Raw genomic sequence first — 19,010 nt, forward strand, 5'->3', positions numbered from 1 at the left:
AAGTGCACTGTATTCGCGAGCGTTTGCAACAAGAATGAGAACGATGCGTCGAGCGAGGTATGATGAAAGGATGCTTCGAAAGAGCTCGTAAATGAGGGGGGAAGTACGAGAAAAGTGGTAGAACGTGTCTGCTTTCAGAGACCGAGGATTAACTCTCTCTAGCGTGAAAAGTTTCAAGGGGGAGGGGGGGGGAGGAGAGAGAGACAGAGAGAGAAAAAGTAAAACATTCGAAGCCCACGGAATACGAATTTCACAACGGGACGCGTTTGGTATCGACTATCGCGGAATATTTTATAGGGAATGTCTAGAAATCGGGAATCGTGAGGGTACTCGGGGTCAACAGTTCGAATTAGCGTTCAGAATTTAGAGGATACTCCGTTTCGCCAGGAATAGAAATACAGGAGACGGTCGGAGATCGAGAACTTGAAGGGAGCTAAATTTGTCAAAATTTGGCGGATACTTGGCAACCGGAAGCTTGAATGGATATTCGGAGGCTAGGTATATTCGATCGGTTAAAATTATTCAAAACTGTTCCGTATTTGGAGGGACGGGGTAAACGCGATTAAAAGTTTGCTAGCGAAAAATGTTCGCGTCGGAGGAGCTCCGTCGTGATCGCGGTTTGACGCGGGGGACCCTAGTTGCAATAAAGGTCAATAACTATTTGCCCGACAGGCGGCTTATGCAAGTGTCGGATAGTTGCCAGGTATTTCTGGCTGACACGTTCACTGGGGGTCACTAGATTAGCCGGAGCAGCGGGAATTAGTGTCGGTTTCCTTCTTTCCTCGACAAAGGTTAACCTCTGTCTCGCTAATATTCCGTCAGTTCTTTGAATAAAATGAAAAGGATTTCGGTGAATCCTGCGATCGTCAAAGGAGACCAGAGAGAGAGTCTACGCGGGTCAAAATAATTAGCCGATCGTCCGGTTAATTGACTTTATTGCTCAGCAAGGTTCCAACGTACTACGTTACGTACATTCAGTAAAATATACGGTTTCTTTCGTCTCTGGCCGCTGATTAGCTTCGAAAAGCGACGATTTCATTTTTGAATACGGTTTTTTATATAGTAATTCGTTTCCTCGAATATTGTATTTCTCTTTAACGACGAATGGATAGACGGTTGTTTCATCGAGGTAGGTGAGTTTTACCTGCCTCTGGCGCGTTGAATAATCGAAGAGACGAATGGGTTATGGTGGCAGAGATCGAGGCTACAATTACTGGTCGAGATCAGAAAGAAGATAGCTCGGTGTGCTCGAGCCATTAACGAGAATTATCGATGACATCTTTAACCGAGTTTTTTTGCGAGATTCCATTGACTTTAAGGTCAGCGATTAAGCTCCGACGATTTATGCGCGTCGACGAAGTCAATGGGATATTCATCGGATAGGATTCAGCGATGTTTGCAAGCGAATTGATGCTACATAGTCGAAGCGTGTCGAGTTTCTCGGTCAGCGTGAATGTCTTCATCGAGTTACCGGCTTGGCGCTAAACCAAGCTTCGGGACAGTTTTATTTACCAGCGTGCAGTCCGTGAACGGTTACCAATCGTCCGTGTCACCGACAGACTGCTAAACGTGTTTCAGACGCGTTCGTAAGCTCCCCTAGGAAATTATTGTAAGTTCACGGGGCACACGGTGTGTACGGGTCCGAAATATTCGACGAGGCGTGATTTTTTTTTATCGAACACACTGAATGCTCGTTGATCCAGATTAATTGGGGCGAGAGGTCATCCGAATTCAGCGATAATTCGGATTAGCGGAGCAAAAGATAGAATTGTATCGCGTCGAAGTGGAAAATTTAATGATACACGATCGAGAAGAATGGACTACGATCGAGATACAAGTAGTAGCAGAACGCGATACTTGGTCTCAAAATCAGGTCTGAAGAATATTGGTACGTTATTGCTTGGATAGTTTTCCTTCGAGTTGCGAACGATCGATCGTAACGACTCGTATCGAGGATCGAAATCGCCAAACGCGTATACGTTCCCTTTTTCATTCAACGCGAACGTCTCCGCTAGATCTGTCGGAAGAATATAAATTCTGCTCCAGTGGCACCATGAATATCAGTTGATCGCCGCATCAGCTGACTACGCGCCGCGTCAAGGCTGCCAGAGAGATCAAATGAATAATGTACCCCTTTCAGCCAGCTGCATAACACATCTCGGTTCATTTTTAATACTCGTCTGATAATAATGTTACGCGCGACCGTGCACGCTCGGGCATTTCAACGCCGTTGTTCGCGCGAATGGAAATGGAAGTCCGTATTTCATCGACGCGTAAAGGGTCCGACGACATTTGTAACACGAATGCTCGAGAAACGTGAGAAAATAACGTACGCCCCCTCGCGGAATTTCAGGATACTCCTGGTTGTTAGGATGTCTGAAGTGTTTGCTTCTTTCGTTTCGTTCCCGGAGCGCGTAGAAAACGCGTCCAGCAACAATCGATTTGAGAAAGTTTGGTTTCCCACGGATAATTCTAACGAGGTCTTCGCAATGATCAGCTCGATCCAATCCTCGATTATTTCTTCAAGTGTGAACGTTATTCTCTCGATTGCAAACTTCTGCGAACGTTTATTCGGAGTGTAAAATCTGTAAATGTAGTCAAGATACGTACAAAAACAGAAAATAAAAGTAGAGAATCGGAGTTTCGGAGTAGGTGCAGTTGCGGAGCGATGCGTCTGGACCTATATTACCGAAGCCCCTGAAGAAAACGCGTCGCAGCAGGTTAAGTACGTCTACGAGTTCCGTTTAAACGAGAGTGTACGCGTAAAAAAGCTATTCGTACATGTACGCTAAAGAATTCGACCTTGCGGGTAGTCGAATCTTGTCACTGGAGGAGCTGTACGTACGTACATATACACCGATCGATTCTACCGAACGAGACAGAGAGCTCTCTGAAATTGCCTTGGTAATTGATCTTGGTAGCCGTAGCGAAGAACCGGATTCGAAGGCGCGCGGCTCGCATAAAGAAGCGCGAGAACGACGATTCGCGGCGACTTTGACGGCGAGCATCGTTGCCGGGAGTAACAACTGCGAAGCTGCAGCCAGTGCAATCGTCGGCAGACGGGCTAACTTCGCATGACGTCACCTCAGCCAGCGTATCATTTTTAGCCCACATATACAGCCGCACCGTGCGCTCGTCTCCCCTCCCCGCTATTCCCCTCCGTCGTTCCCCCACCCGTCGACCAGTGTGTACACAGACGCGCACTCGTGACTGCACACACGGCCGACACACTCTGGACAGTGCGAGTGACCGAGTGCGCGGTATAGGCCAAACCGAACGGTAGCGATGGATTCGAACCGGTTACCAACTCCTTACCCCCTCGAACAAGTCACCGACTGTTCAAAACTGGTGCTGGGTCCCTCGTAACGTAGTTTGCAATAGTCTTAACTCTAACGATTCCAAACCCAGGACCACGTGTCTGATGCAAGCTGACAATTTTTATAGTTTCTTTTTGTATCTTTAGAAGGTATAGTCCGGGCCACGATATAGCGAGGTCGTAAACCAATCTCTTGAGGGTTGGGGACCGGCTACTGCTGCAGCACTTAGGGCCGTATATGACATCTTGCTCGAGGGTGCCTTTTTGAATGACTTTCTGTGTCCGTAACTGCACTACCTTTTTTAAAGACTTGAGTAAGAATTTTACCTCTTACCATACCTCTAAAAATAGCTTTCTAAAAATGGTAACACTAGATAAAACATTTCTTCGTACGGCCCTGACCATGGTCCAAGGCCCCTAGCTGCTCGTATTTCTGTCAATTCACTTTAAAATTTAACACCGACTCGAGTTTACGACCTCGCTATATCGTGGCCCGGACTATATCAACGAATCGACGAGATTCTCTCAAGGAAAATGAGTCCAAACACGACCTTGATCGCACAATTCTTAATTATACATTTTCAAAAGGAAGAACTCTAAAGCAATTTTCGACGCCTTTGCTTCAAGTATCCGGATTTCGTCGCGATATTCGCTCAGTTAGAGAGGTTTGCTAGTTTCGAGCCATTTCATACGATTATAGAAACGATTCCAACGATTTAGCGTGACATTGTAGGGTTCGTAGCTGGATTCGAGAGTTTCGCTTCGTAGGAAGTTGTGTTTCGCTTCGCGAGTCGGTCGAATGTATCGCTACATGCAAGTGCGGTATCCAGCCCATGTTTTTGTAGGCGATAGTACGTCCCACGATTGCATTGTGGGCGCTTTCCCTTGGCACTACTGACCGAGGTGAAAACATTGCTCAGCTCATACCGAGAGTTCTTGAGGACGACAGACTCTGACTACGTCAGCGGTTCTCAACCCGAGCTTCTCGATGCTCTGCAATTTTCTTCAAACCGAATGCCTTCGACGCTTCTTCGTTCACGTATTTAGCGTGTCGTCGATCAAAAATATTTTGATATACTTCCCACGCGATTTTATCATAATTCTTATTTACTCTTCGATATTTCTTCGATCAGAGACGAGCAAAATTTCAGACAACGGACAAAAGATGAATAATTTCTCATCCGTTATTTGTTCGATAAAAACCGTAACATACAGTACAGTGTCTACTCTGAAAATTTGTGGTATTCGTTTCTCCGAAACCAAAACGATCTTTTAACACGAACATACTATACCGGGGTAAAAAAGTTTCGCTCGCAACTAACGACATTTCCTCGTACCATAGTCTCTGCGAAAGAGAAGGATGACTCTTAATCGATATAGCTAAGACCATTAGGGATTCGGGTGGCGAAGACATATCGAAACTACACGTTTCGTTACCACGAAACCGAGATTCTCGTGATCGATCGGCCGAAACAGAAAATAATAACCACGCCGGAGACCGGTGGACTATCGCCAGGTCCGATCGTTAAATTACCGCGATTCGGTGAGTCAGATTCCCATCAGGAGTCCTAAAACCGACTCGGTTGTTCCAGTTAAACAACGCGCAACCGCGAGCCGTGGATTATTAACGCGCTTCTCGCGTGAGATAAGCAAACCTAACCTATACGCTTGTGACCGATCGCGGTGGTGAATGTCCAACGCAGACTAGTTTCAATATTGATCTATTGCATGGAGCTATTAGAGTGTCCCAGAAAATATTTATTAAAATTTATTAATTTATTCTTGGTCGATAAATCATCTTCAATAATTACGGGTACAGAGATAAACTGCTATAGGTATACAAATCCCATACGACATAAGGTATCGATATGCCTGAAATTTCCAGAAATTGACGGATAATCGTTTGAATATTTTATACCATTATTGGCAGATCCCCTCTTCAGATATCCGAAATTAAATACGCGACCTAGAAATTATTTTGTTAGAATATTTCTTTTATAGCATATATTAGTGTCGTTAGTGTCGCTGCTTGTGAGAAAACAGATTTTTTACTAATATAAACCGACTGTTTGTTTTATTTTTATTAATAATTCACCCGTTTCGTTTGCAACAATTTAATACGTCTCCCAGTCTCCATTCGTGAGATTCTGAACATATCCGGTTTGGTTTATCCCTGTTAAACCCGTATCTGGTTTGCCTGACTAACAGAATCAGCGCAAGTAGTATAAGAAATGGTTGTACAGACAAACGCTGACACGGTTGGATTTAGCTGGTTTTTTTCCAACCAGAAGAAGCCTCTCCGAAACTGGAACGTCTACGTGAGATTTTTTTCAATAAAATCGAATTTTCAGTGCAGTACCGAGCGTAGTTTTTTTTCAATTTATGAAACGTAATACCCTTTTTCCAGGGAACGGTTCGATAGCGTAAACGGGACTTGTAATAACATAATGCCATACGATTTCCCAGGCATTTGCAATCGAGTGTGTTTTCGATCGGGAGTTTAACGTAACAAGTGTTTTCGAAACGCGTTTGGAGAAAGCGTCTATATGGCGTGCGTTTATAGCGAGATCACGGTGAACGAAACCACTCCCATAGCTATTAGGGATTCACCGAGCGTCCGATGAATAAAAATGCATCCTCAGCTATTGTCCTCGACTCGTCTTTAGTCCGTGCTAGCGATGCACATTCCGGCTACCGTCGTCAGAAGCTACGAACACCTCGCTGTTTTACTTTCGATTCTACCAAAAATTCTCAGCCCCCAATTATCAGAAAATAATCTACCACCAATGTAGTTGATTCTCCATAGAATAGTTGCAAAAGTACTTTATTCGTTGACGCAATTCATCGAGAAATTTATTATTGCTAAACAAATTTTAAGTTTCTTTCTTTAGTTGCTCGGTGAGATTGAGTACTAAGCAGACGATGCAAATAAAGAGTTTAAATTTTTGAAAGTGCCAGACTAGGATATCCTCTTAAAAAGCGATGTTCGTGCCCCCCAGGTAGTCACCCTTGAAAAGACAGAGGGCGAGTGCGTCAGCCGGAGCCCTCCGCGTTGCATAAACGCGCGCGTGTAATGCAATTGCGGGCAAACTGCAGCCGCCTATGAACGCCGACGAGAAAGAGAAGCTTCGGATGACCAGAGGCCATGTCGTTGCATGAATATGCGCGGTGCAAGTGCGCACGCGTGTGCAACGGACGGTGCACGTGTGCTGTTGGCTCGTTGGAACGCACTTCGCGCGATTCGTAGCGTCTTGTGGCTTCTATCTCGATCGCGATCCGCTCGTTTCCTCTATCGAATTTACTTACCTAACTTCACCATAACGTATACTTCTATACTAATCTCGAAGGTTCGATTCACGATATAGTCGTATTTTACTCGTATCGAACTCGAAAACTCGTCGACTGACCTTGCGTCCTCGAGATCGGATTCTCGGGGTGCGCGACGCAGCTGCGCGCACGACACGTTTCACGATCGTGAGGAAGGATCGATCCATCGATCGGAAGTCGCTCGACTGCAGCCCGAGTTCGCAGTCATGTAAATATTTATCGAGCCACGAGGGGTCACTCGGCGGAAGTGGTAACATCGCTGTTGGTATAGGTCAGTTTATTTTCGAGCGGAATACATTATCGATCGTGCCGTTAATCGTATGTATATGCGACGTGGACGCACAAGTGGACCGACTGCCTCGTGTCGTTTCTCATTACTTTTCTTCCCGTCGTGTTTTAAATAAAAAAACAGTCTTTGCACCGGCGGCGTCGAGGAAACCTCGAATCGTACTTGATCGTCTCTTCGATCGATACGATGCTCTTTTTTATGCCAAATGTAATCATTGGAGAGTTTATACGCGTATATGGCTCGTAGTTAACGATACTATATGGAATCTCTGAGCCAGGGAAAAGCAGGTGCTCTTCACAAATCATGATACACTATAGTAAGCAACTGTTATAACATTGTAAGCGAATAATGCTCGAAATGGCGTGCTCGAAGAGCTTCACACCGCGACAGTAATTCACGAACGACAGAGGAGAGATAAACTATTTGCACGAGCAAGTAGAAAATGGTAAGCCGGCGAAGAAATGTCGAGCAAAATGAAACCGTGAAAGCAGCATCTTCTCTGTTTACCGTGCTCATTTTTCCCCCGGTCGAAGTGGCGCGTTTATTTTCGCCATTCCGTTTCCTTTCCACAAAGAAACTCGTTCGACGATTCAAGCCGAACGCAGAAGTGTTGGCCGAGCATGAAACATCATTATTCGAGGACAATGAGAGCGTGCACGATTACGGGGACGTAAAACAGCCGGCATGCCAATGACACGGCAGCAAAGAATCACTCTAAAAGAAGAAAATAGTAATTTGCAGCCAGCGAACGAGAGCGTAATAGCGCTCAGCCTTGACCGTGGTTGGTCGCATGAAAGCGAACCTGTTTACTTGCTCTAGAAAATCCCTGATAAACTTTCCAGCTCTTCGTTTTCGGTCGAGAACTGGGGAAAGTTAGGGGGGGAAAAAGTATCTGTAATTTACATCTGCTCGATTTTCGTTTTGTTAATGTCTGGCGGTAGAAATAGTGTTCTTTGTACGGATAATTAAAATTCCCACTTTGCATAAAAGTTTTATTACCTACTACGGAAGATTTCTAAGAAGACGTTTGATCGAGAATTATAGAAAGATTTGGAAATATGTAGACGGGACGAAAGTTTTGTTTTCGAGCAATCGGAAGCTACGCAACCAAGGATTGTCACATATTTCCAAACCTCATTGATATTCATGAATCTTATACGAATTTATTTCAACACATCACCTTGAGGATTAACTCCTTTATCGAACAATCGCATCGGTTGGATGACGCGGCAGTCGATGTAATATTCAAGAGATTCTCGAACTTTATAAGCTATTTTTACAACCGGTTCTTCCGAGATTCGGTGACGCGATATCAGCGACAAGACGGTTTAAGACTATCGCGGGGCCACCTTTTTCTGTTTCCTGGTGTCCTGCGCTGCAACGTTGCAATAGTAGCCGTTCAACGAGAAAGATATCGATTGGCTGTTGTCGGGAACGGGTATCTGTTCGCGTGGAAACCTCGGTAAAGTCATGAGGCTTATGTAACCTCAATGAAACGAGACGTGGAGGGAACGTTGTCGGACTCGAGACAATCATTGACACGTCGTGGGAATACAGAAGGAACGCCTGACACGACAGTTTCGATCCGAGGACGAATTCCCGGATGATTGAATCCCGATGAAACGAAAGGACGACATCGACGTGGCTCCTAGTCGCCTTAAAATTAGATTTATTCCAATCAGACTGTATCTTGCGTAACGAATTAATACATTTTAGTAGCATCCAAAACACGCGAATATCGTACGGAAGTTATCAAAAGGAAACGGAAGAGGAAGCGCTGAAAAACAATATGGCCGCCGCGGGCTCTATATATGAACCCCATCGAGCCGCTATGAATGCATTTCTCGGAATATCCGCGGATGGAAAAGTAGTTTTTGGATGAAAGAAAGGTGGCACGAGCGAACATAGCGATTCTTTGTCGTTGGCGAGTACCTGGAAGCGTCTAGAAGGGGCGAGCGAAACGCAACACCTCCATTTTGCAACACTGGCAGCGTTTTCCATCCAGACGAAACAGGCCTGGCCTGGTGTTGTGATACCCCAGCCCGGGGTTCTGATACACGTCCGAGACGGCTCGTTGGAAAAAACAATGAGCACAGCCACAACAGGACGCGCATTCACGCACACGAGCGTCACAGGACACGCTGATACCATGGCGACGGTCTGTCGGTGTGCCTGAACCAGACAAGGTCATTCATAAGTAGCTCAAGTTCAACTAATAGTATTGTATTACGATACCTACGGCCCTCTTCCTTCTTCCTTCCCTCTTTGTCGACCGTTCCGCGTCGTTCCCTCTCCCTTCCTCTCGCGGTGAACGCTGCGTTCGCACGAGCGAACAATGCCTGGCGATCAGGCACGTTAACTAATTATTGTTCGCTCTCTACGATTTTCGTGACCGCTAACCGTGCTCGAAGACCCGCGAAACTCTGCCCGAAGGTCACCACGGACGCTCAAATCGGACGATAGGTATCTCGAATCGCATCGTCGGCTTCGAAATGGCGGAGACTACGAAGTTTCGAAGCTTAGAACACTCGAATATCTTGAGTATCGAGGGTATCCATAGATCTGTTTAGGGAGTGTCAAGAATTTAGCAGTTCTCGAAAAAAGAAGCGTCAAATTTATTTATTTTCGTTATTTAGTGATATTTTTACAGTTGAGGTAGAGAGCTTATAGATATCGAAACTTATGAATTGTAAATCTGATTTAGACTAGATCAAAGTATTACAGAACAAATTTCCAGTTTAAATTAATGTAACATTGTATCTATAATACATAATATTTGGACTTGTGGAGATTTTTAAGAGTCCTAGGTTTAAGGTGCGTCGAAAGATCGTTTTCTGGTGGAAAATAAAAAGAACTTGCACCCTTGGTATTGGTTGGCGTTTCTAGGGTTAAGAACCACTGGTGCACGCTATGGTTCCTTAGCATTCGCGTGCATTTAGATCGAATCTCCGTGAATCTACGGCACACGAGCGCATCCGGACAACCGGGCTTATAAAATTATTGCGAAAGATCGTCGCCGAAGATCGCCACTGTAAAAGCACGCGAGAACTAATGCCCCTATAGAGAGGAGACAGCCGAATATCGACGATGGCGATGCAGCACACGCGCGCACGACCGTGTACGGGATAAATTATCGCGAGCTTTATTAAAACACCCTCGATACGATCGATAGCGCGGGAAATACGAATCCGTGGATGCCAGCAATCCACGCGAATATTACGAATTATTTTCCTATTGTTCTCCTACGAACGGCGTTAGCGATTTAGACACCTAGCAAGTACAAAAGGACGAAGATCCTTCCACCGTTTGTTAGAAAATAAACTCTCGTTTTGTGATTACACGCCCGGTCCTTTTATAACATTCTGAAAACACCTCTGATTTATATTATTTCGAAGTTTCACTCAACACGAGACGAATTAACCGCGTCATGTTGACTGTTCAAATACTTGGAGCACTTTATTCTTGAGGCGAATTCTCGTTGAAGAGAGGTTTACGACCCTGTTTACGGGATCCTTGCTGCTGGTGGAAAGCTAACAGAGAAAAGAACGCGGTTTCGCGAAAGCGTTGAGCAAATTCAGGTTCTTAGGTTTCCTCGACGTTCTATTTGTCTGCACGCTATTACAATCGGCGAAAAAAAAATTTCAAATCGTTCTGGAAAAATTATTTTCAGTTGCAGGAGTCAATTACAATCATTTTTGGTGAATAGACGTATCCCCGAAATCCTACGCACTTTCGAGAAAAAAATTCAGGAAGGTGCTGAAATTTTTCGGCGAAAATAAAAATTTCAAATCGTTCTGGAAAAATTATTTTCAGTTGCAGGCGTCAATTACAATCATTTTTGGTGGATACGCATATCCCCGAAATCCTAACCATTTTCGAGAAAAAAATTCTTTACCGAAAATATTATATAATGTGTGGCTAGAAATATTTCTGTAATCTCACTTCCTCTTGTGTCCATTTCTGTAATCTGTCGATAATATTGCGAAAAATGGGCCGACAGAATACATTGGATGTAAGGTGTACTGATATACCTCGTTTGTGATTATATTCTTCGTTTTTATCGCTTCACTTGTAGGCATAATCCAATTATCCAGCATAATTGATTTTCCGACATTGCCCCAGTCCCGAGCATGCCGGATAATCAGAATTTTACTGTGTACAGCGCGTCCGTCGAATCACGATGCATTTTCAACGGTTCGGTCTGCTTCTTTGCCCAATCGCGGAGTATTACAACGCGCGTTGGTCAACGTATGCAAATTGAAAATGAAAATGGAAGGCGTCTACGCACTTCCGGACAGATGTTAGGCCTTGTGCACATTGTGAGTTCCTCTCCTCGCGTCTATTGCTCTCCTTCCTGCTTTCTTGCCTTCCTTTCAGCGATCTCTTTCTTCCATTGTCTGCGCGGAAGAATAACAATGTCCACCGTGCTAACGGTTCGCTTGCATCAATAGAGCGTAACTTTTTTCGTCGATGAGTCTTCTCCGACGACAGTCCATGGAACCTGGAGTGCGAATGAAAATTGCTATGGACCGCGATCAAATAATTGTCACCAGGTCAACGATTGAAAATTGAGCAATTATCGAGTAACTCAATCACTACTCAATTATTTGTAATGGGCGGGTAAAATGATATGTCGGCGTTGACTTTAGCACTTTACGATTAGAGGAATGATAAAATAAATACACTTTTGGCGGGAAAAGACACGCCACAACTGCGCCCTCTAGTTACTCCCTATGATCGTTGCTACCAACTTCGTTACTTGGACTGGCTAGGTCATTTATTATCGCTTTCAACTCTCTATTTTCTTTCCCCATTTCTTTCTATTTGAGTAATGAGTCGTCGTCAGGGTTAGGCTCCACTCGATCATCTTTCTCTGCCCTAGAGACGTCGAGTTCGTTCTCATTTTTATTCTCATTTCCACTAATTTTTATATTTAGATAGGATCCTCCAAGAGTTTTATATCAAATTCTGGGCATGCTAGTTTCCAATCGTCCGAAGACAAGCAACGAGTTTCGTTTTCGCGAACAATCCGAGGGTTTTGATCCGCGAATGCGTTAAATTGTTACCCAGGCATGGAACGCGCCCCGGAAAAAGATAAATATGACTCCCGGTGTCCGGGGATATAATTGCGGTGCCCGAAAGGGCCTGACCCTCGAGAGTTCTCCCGGGTGATCCCATTCCGTCGTCGTCCAGCCACGGCGGTTTAATTTCGCGTTGACGTAGGTCCAGGGCTGCATTGTCTCTTGTTTCACGGTGTGCTCGCATGCGTAGCAGGTCGCGTTGCGAACCAGTCTTCGCGCGTGTACGTTCTTTGTTGGCCGGGCTCCATCCTCACGTGAAGTGGCCACGCACAAACGCGCAGCGTCGGCCGACGATCAGAGGGTGAAATTAAAAATACCGTGAAACCCTCCCTTATGCCTGGCTCTGCCTCGGCTCGTCTCTCTGTTTTCCTCTGACGCGTTCAGGGCCGTCGAGCACGAAAACGGAGCCCCGTTTCCTTTTTACCTGGTTCGATCGGGGCCACGACGGCGATTTATAGGGTATTTACCCTTCTATTTACGGCCACGATGGATACCGTTCCGATCGCGTCTCCATCCGACAACCATCACCGTCCGAGTACTTTTTAAAAAATTATCACGACCGTACTTGCGTTTTAAAGAAGGATACGAAAATGAAACGCGTCGTTCGTATTTTAACGATAGAATCGTTTATCGTAATCTCGTCGCTGGGTATTCTCACATATTTCCCGTATTTATAGAATGCCATGGCGCTGGTGATGTTATTGGCAACCACGGTAAAAGTTGTCTAGCGAGTTTTTGCGTTCACGATTCTGCATAGAATGGTATTGAATAATATGATTATATAAGATGTCGTAACAGTGGTGCATTTAATATCGGTGGAAAAAATTTGCCGTTTCACGATTGCTTCGAGGTTATATGATTTTTATATAGAAATTTCGTATAAAAACCGACACGATTTTGACACGATTCGGTCCACGGTTTCTATTTTTACCAATTTTTTTTTTCTGACCAGAGAAAACGACGTCGCTCGGCCATTTAAACGAACAACTGTTACGAATTGATAAAGTCCGCGATGTTTTCACGCGCGAATCGTTCGAGAGTCTCAGACTGGTCGACGGCGTGCCAGTTCGGCCGCGTATTCGTGGAAATTAATTTTCTAGCTTCGAAGAGAAATGCATGAATGTTAAGAGCAGCGTGCCCCGCGATCCTCGGGCAAACACGTTCCATTCCATTTCGAAAGATATTACGTTCCTGCCTCGTTTTCTCTTCGCGTCGAAAATTGCGAAAATTCGTTAGAACCAGTCTCGCGAGTTCGCCGGTCGATAAATAATCGTTCGATAAATGAAACCTTCGATGTCTGTGCGCGCGACACGCGTCGATGAAGGGTCGAAGAATGGCGAACACCTACCGAAAATTGGTCTGAAAGGGTGCGTGTTGGTGTGTTCCAGATGGTGGTGATAGTTGAGCATCCAGGGGAGGAGGGTGGCAGCAAGGCCCAGGGCGATGTGGCTTACAAGCGGGAAAGCTCGAGGAGGTGATAACGACTTCTGACCTCCCGTGAGAGACCCTACCGTGGCGGAGAGGGCCTTGCCATCGATCGTCAAGTAAAAGGCTCACCATTCAGAAGAAAACGAAGAAGAGAAGGCGGAAGAAGCAGCAGAAGAAGACGAAGAAGAAGAAACGACGACGGAGAAAAACGGTGAGACGAAGGAGGAAGAGAGGCGAGCTCTAGGGGATCGAGAAACACGCACTAGCTGGGAGAAAGGGTGGAGAAAAAGGGCAGGAGAACCTTGAAAAGTAGTCCCCTTACCCGCGGCTGTTTCGCCAAGACAAGACACATTCTCCCCAGCGGGATCGCTGCGTGTGCGTATCGCTCCTAACATTTTAAAACTTCTACCTTGAGAACATATACCTCGTACGAACAAGTACCTTCAAACTTAAACCTCTTTCGCAGCGCAATAGTGCCTAGGCCCCTCCGAAGAACGCAACTACAAATAATAAATAATAATACAAATAATATTATTAACGATAACGACGTTATCTATATATATATACACACACATATATATATATATATATATATACATACAGAGACACAAGCGAGACAAATTATTATTCGATACGATTAAGTGATCTATAGTCGCAAGAGAAGAGTTTAATTGTATTGTTCGGCCAGGAACAAAGTCACCTACGCGCAATCTGTGTGACCGTGTCATCTATATCTGTCTCTTTCTATATACATGTATATGCAAGAACGTTGTACAGGTCTCTTCGGATAAAAAGAGTATAAAGAGGAACCCCGTGACCTGCGATCAGCGCACGGACGCACCAGAAGAAACCGTTCGGTTTGTCGAGAGATTCGATCAGGAATTCTCGTTGATAACGTCACCATCCCCCCTCCCCCCTTCTTTCACCCCCAACACACCCCCTGCCCAACCCTGTCACGATTCCGCAAAACCTAACCATCCAATCTGTAACCGCCCCTCCGTTTAATCGATTCTACGAACCAGGACAGCAAAGTACCTGCAGACACAGATATATTTATAATAATAATTTATATAATAATAGCGATACCGAATAGTAATAGCACGACGTTAGCGATAACGGCTAAGGGCAAAGAGAATAATAATAGCAACTAATAGGATAGATCACTACGTAATAAGTGACGAGAAGAGGACGAAGGAGACAAAGCAAGGATCGTACAACAGAGTGTGAACGCTTAAATAATTCTATACGCGCTATGGTTAGAGTACTTCTACTTTGCGGTTAATCTACTCAGCGATTGCGGGGCCTGTTCTACATATATACGATCAAGGTACGTGCCGTTTCATTTTTCGTTTTGAGTTTTTACTTGAAAGATGGCGGCATGTCCGTCCCCGGTGGTGGAACGTTTCATCCCGTTTGAAATCCTCGCTACCCGCTCGAAGCTCTCCGTCTTTACCGTCGGACCCTTCCTTTATCCTCTCTGGTAACACAAAATTAAATTATTTTTTATATTTGTGTATTTCGAAAATTCCTGGTCTTAATCGTTTCTTCCGTAAAATTCGTTTCGCTCGCGATGGTTTCCTTTGTTTTGGCACGTTGATTCCTCTTTTCCACCCCTGTTCTAAGACAAGTATATAAGCGTCGAGTTTTAAACGAATAGTTACTTTGTTTATGACCTAGCAAATATCAATGTGCAAATAGTCGCAAAGGGACGTGTCTCCGTGTGATAATTTGACTAAAAGTAATTCGTTTCAATAGTCGAAATCTTTAGAAGTTCTGAGATTTTCGGAGGGACGTCGAAGGGAATATTTATCCACGGGAGGCGTGGAAACAAACTTTGATGCTCCGATTTTCGATGAAGTCTAATTTTACTGCTATTCGTGACGTACAATGTAAACTAACATTCTCCTTTCAAACACAAAAGCGGCAGGTTTGGATATCGTAATCGTCGATAAAGATTTTCGAGAAACCTCTCGAGTCTCGATCGCGAGCGAACCGGTCCACGATCTCGTCGTGGTTCGATTCTATCACGGGCGTCGAACGGCTTGTTTCGGATACGTCAATCTTTACATATAGCAGATTTCGTCACACGGAGAAACTCTGAGTCCTTCAAATCCCAATTAGAATTTCGAGTCGCCATAAATGATTAAATTGAAATCGACGGAGTAAAGAATGGCTACGGAAGCCTCTCGTCTCAGAAGGCTATGGAGGGATTTGCCTCCGCTTGGCAATCCTAATCCACACTGTTGTCCTTGACGCTCTTGATGGCATACGGGGGGCAATGGCGCTTTCAAATATTTGTTTAGCAACGGGGGTTGCAATTAAATTCGTGCGTTTATTTTTATGAGAATTATGGGTTAAAAAATTCGTGCTTAATCAGTGCAATATATGGTCAGCTTCAAACTACCCCTCCTCCGCCATATTGGTACTCCGTATTTCACGCTAAGGCGTCGGGCGACTGCGCAGAATCAGTATATCGCTGACCGCACAATGGAGCAGTCGCAACCTTTTCAGACGTCTAACCCAGCCGGGACTAACCTACTTACATACGACGAGTCGTACGTATCGCTATAAATTAACAATGTTCTATCGATAGCTGCTGGATAGTTGACGTTTAAAATAGATGATCGGTCGAAAGACTAAAATTGTTATTCGATACCTATGTTTGCTCGTACAAAGGAAAGGTTGTTTTCGATATTTAAAATGAATATAAGGTGCATAAAAATTAATTTTCAACGCACTACGATAATAATGGCCACGGTGATTTACAAAACTGGTTCACAAAGGGCTATTTAAGGGCTGTCCTCGAGTTTCATTCGTTCATACTGTGTTTAATTTTGTACTAAAATTGGTAATTATTTGTTATTCGATCGTGGGCCCGCGGAATCGAAAAATAAAAAATGTCTTCGTAGCAGTAAAGGGTGAATCGGCGAGATGGGCGTTTCGTTAGCGAGCGATTCGATCGGCGTTCCGGAAGGAGGAAACTTTTACCTGGATATCTGGTCGAGGAAATCTTCATTCTTGCGGGATAATTAGCACCCTCGGTGGACGAAAAGCGGCGGTGTCGTTACGCGCACGACGCACACACATACGTAGACACACGAGCGCACAGAGAGTCGCACGCTCGCGAGTGAAAGGTGGCCGATACCTTCTCGCAGTATGTATTTATCTTCTGCGTCGATCTTCGTTCCTCGTTCGGGGTAAATTATCGCAAGGAATTCTTTTACGATCGTTGCTCGACATTCGACGCTCGGTCTTAGCCGTTCACTTTCACTCGTGCGAACGCACCGACGCGGCATCGATGTCTCCCGTTTCGTTTCACGATCAATTCGGCCCACCACGGGCGTCTCGTATGAAATTCACGTTCGAGGCACGGTTCGAAATCCTCGTGGCCTTCCTTTCGGGGCTTCGACCCAATGGCGTGCCACTCACGGACAACTTAATAACAATATCTTAATTGGTCGTCTAGGAATACAGCCGGTTGCCCCTCCGATCGATTCGTTTTACTCGTTCGGGCACGAAACATTCGCTAAACGATCCGATATTTATACTGTCGGTCGTCAGTGGTCTTTCCTATCGTTTCGAAATATTTTTACAATTATTAAAAAATATTTTTCCAAGGACCAATTTTTTGCTCTTCGAGGTCCGTTCGATCGTAATAGATTTCAGGCTCGCTGGCCACCGCAGACCGTAATAACAAAATGACAGCAACAATCTGGATTAAAAAAAAAAAGAATTACCAAGCGATGTAACGTCGAGATTGGAAAAAATGCAGTTGCAATTTACTTCTTGCCAAGGCAAATGGTAACAGCTACCAGATTCAGGCGTTTCTGCGGAGTAATTCGTTCGTCGGGTTGAAAAAAAAAAGGACGCGGAATTTACAGCGTTATTAGGTATCGAAGTGCAGCAAGTGCATCAACGTCACTGGGCACTGCGGTAGGTGATACGATGGTTTTTCATCGTAGGGAGCTATAACGGACACCTCGGTCGGTCGTTTGGCTCACTGGTAGCATAGAGTCATTGTCCGGCATTTACGTGACGAATTTCCCGTGCTCGTCGTCTTCGCGAGTATCGTTCTGTCGTTCATGGCCACGCTATTCGCATTTTAAGAGCTTTCTAAGAAGCCTGGGCGAGCTAGCCGCTGGCGTCGATAAACTCTGCCTTTCAACTTTGTTGTTGAGCTCTCTTTCGACTCGAGTGGTTTTGTTTTACGCTAAAACCTTTGGGATCGGAGCTGCGGACACGACAGTTCGATTAAAGAAATCTTCAAACAACGGAACTTGTGCTTTTCTGACAGTGAGGGCCATTTAAAGTTGCCCGTTTGGACGTTCATTTTTAAATATGGAGAACAATGTGTAACTCTTATAGAAGAATCAAAATGAAGACTTTAAACTTTTATCGAACCATCGGGGGTTCTGGGAACACCATTTGGAATGAAATTTTAATACATTCAACGTTTAGGGTACATTGGTGCTTGGGGAGCATTATATTTAAAATGATCTAAATTCGAATGGATGTAAATTTATTTTAAAATGTGATATTCTCCGAAGAGGACAAAATGTCGAATAACGGATATTAAAATTTCATAGTAAACGAAGCTATTTCTATTACCGTAGAGCTCAATTTATTGCTAGGAAATTTTACTCTGAATATTGCTGGAAAAATCAATAGGCAGCGAGGGAGAATCAGCGAACAAATATACGAACTGTTAAATTTAAAACGCAGAAACGAACAGAGCATCGAAGGAAAACAAAATATTAGTTGGATCGTTTTCGGGGAGTTTTTTTTTTCTCGGATGAAATGAGAGAAGCTCGAAGCGTTCGAACAGTTTAAATCGTAGGTAGATGTCGATGGCGGTGAATCGCAGCTCGAGGAACAATACAGCAAGAAAAAAAGTGTTTAGTTTTACAGTTAGCGAAAGCTCGTTGAAATTCTAGACGCTGTCGGCTCACACGTGCTTCGATTACTCCTTCTGCGTCCCACGAAGCTCGCTCGTGATTTTGCGCCAAGTCTTCGGTCAATTCTTCGCGTTGCGCTCGGGGCGGCGATTATATTTGAATGAAATATCAATTTCGAACGGTAAACACGTCAACAATTAGCTTTCCGTGTCCGTGGAATACAAACTTGGAATATTAAAGGGCCCCATAAAATATCGTCCATTTTGAATCACTAATTCATATAGCATTTCAAGCATTTTATGACATTGCTTAAAAAGCAGTTACGTTTCTCTGAGAGTTTTGTTAAAATTTTTGCGGAACATAATATCGGAAGAAAATATATCTCGACGGAAATTTGAAATTTAAAATAGAAGTAAATCAGGTTTGAGTTAGTTTCGTCCCCGATGGCATGAAAGGACCAGACATAGGAAATATGTTTTACATTGCTAAAATGTGTACTCTTTTATTTGTGAACATTAACGTATGAATTGCACTATATATATCGCACTCTGATATGCAATCCGCAAAGCAATGTATAGGGTGAGTCACGCAATTTGATCTGGTCATATCTCTTATGATTGACAATAGAAGCAAGTGGTACAGGAAGAAGCTGAACTGTTTAATAATGTCTAACT

General features: G+C 44.3%; 1 protein-coding gene across 1 annotated transcript in view; it reads left to right on the forward strand.

Annotated features, from left to right (window-relative positions):
• The window catches only part of LOC122402381 (ecdysone receptor), a 152,769-nt gene that overhangs the window by 7,999 nt on the left and 125,760 nt on the right, over nucleotides 1-19,010 (forward strand). The window contains exon 2 of the mRNA XM_043405106.1: nucleotides 13,402-14,768. The gene's annotated coding sequence lies outside the window, so the exon portion shown is untranslated. The remainder of the gene's footprint in view (nucleotides 1-13,401; nucleotides 14,769-19,010) is intronic.

Source organism: Colletes gigas, unplaced genomic scaffold (genome assembly GCF_013123115.1).
Source record: "Colletes gigas isolate AHSC1104 unplaced genomic scaffold, ASM1312311v1 Colletes_gigas_Sc00035, whole genome shotgun sequence".
Taxonomy (NCBI): Eukaryota; Metazoa; Arthropoda; class Insecta; order Hymenoptera; family Colletidae; genus Colletes; species Colletes gigas.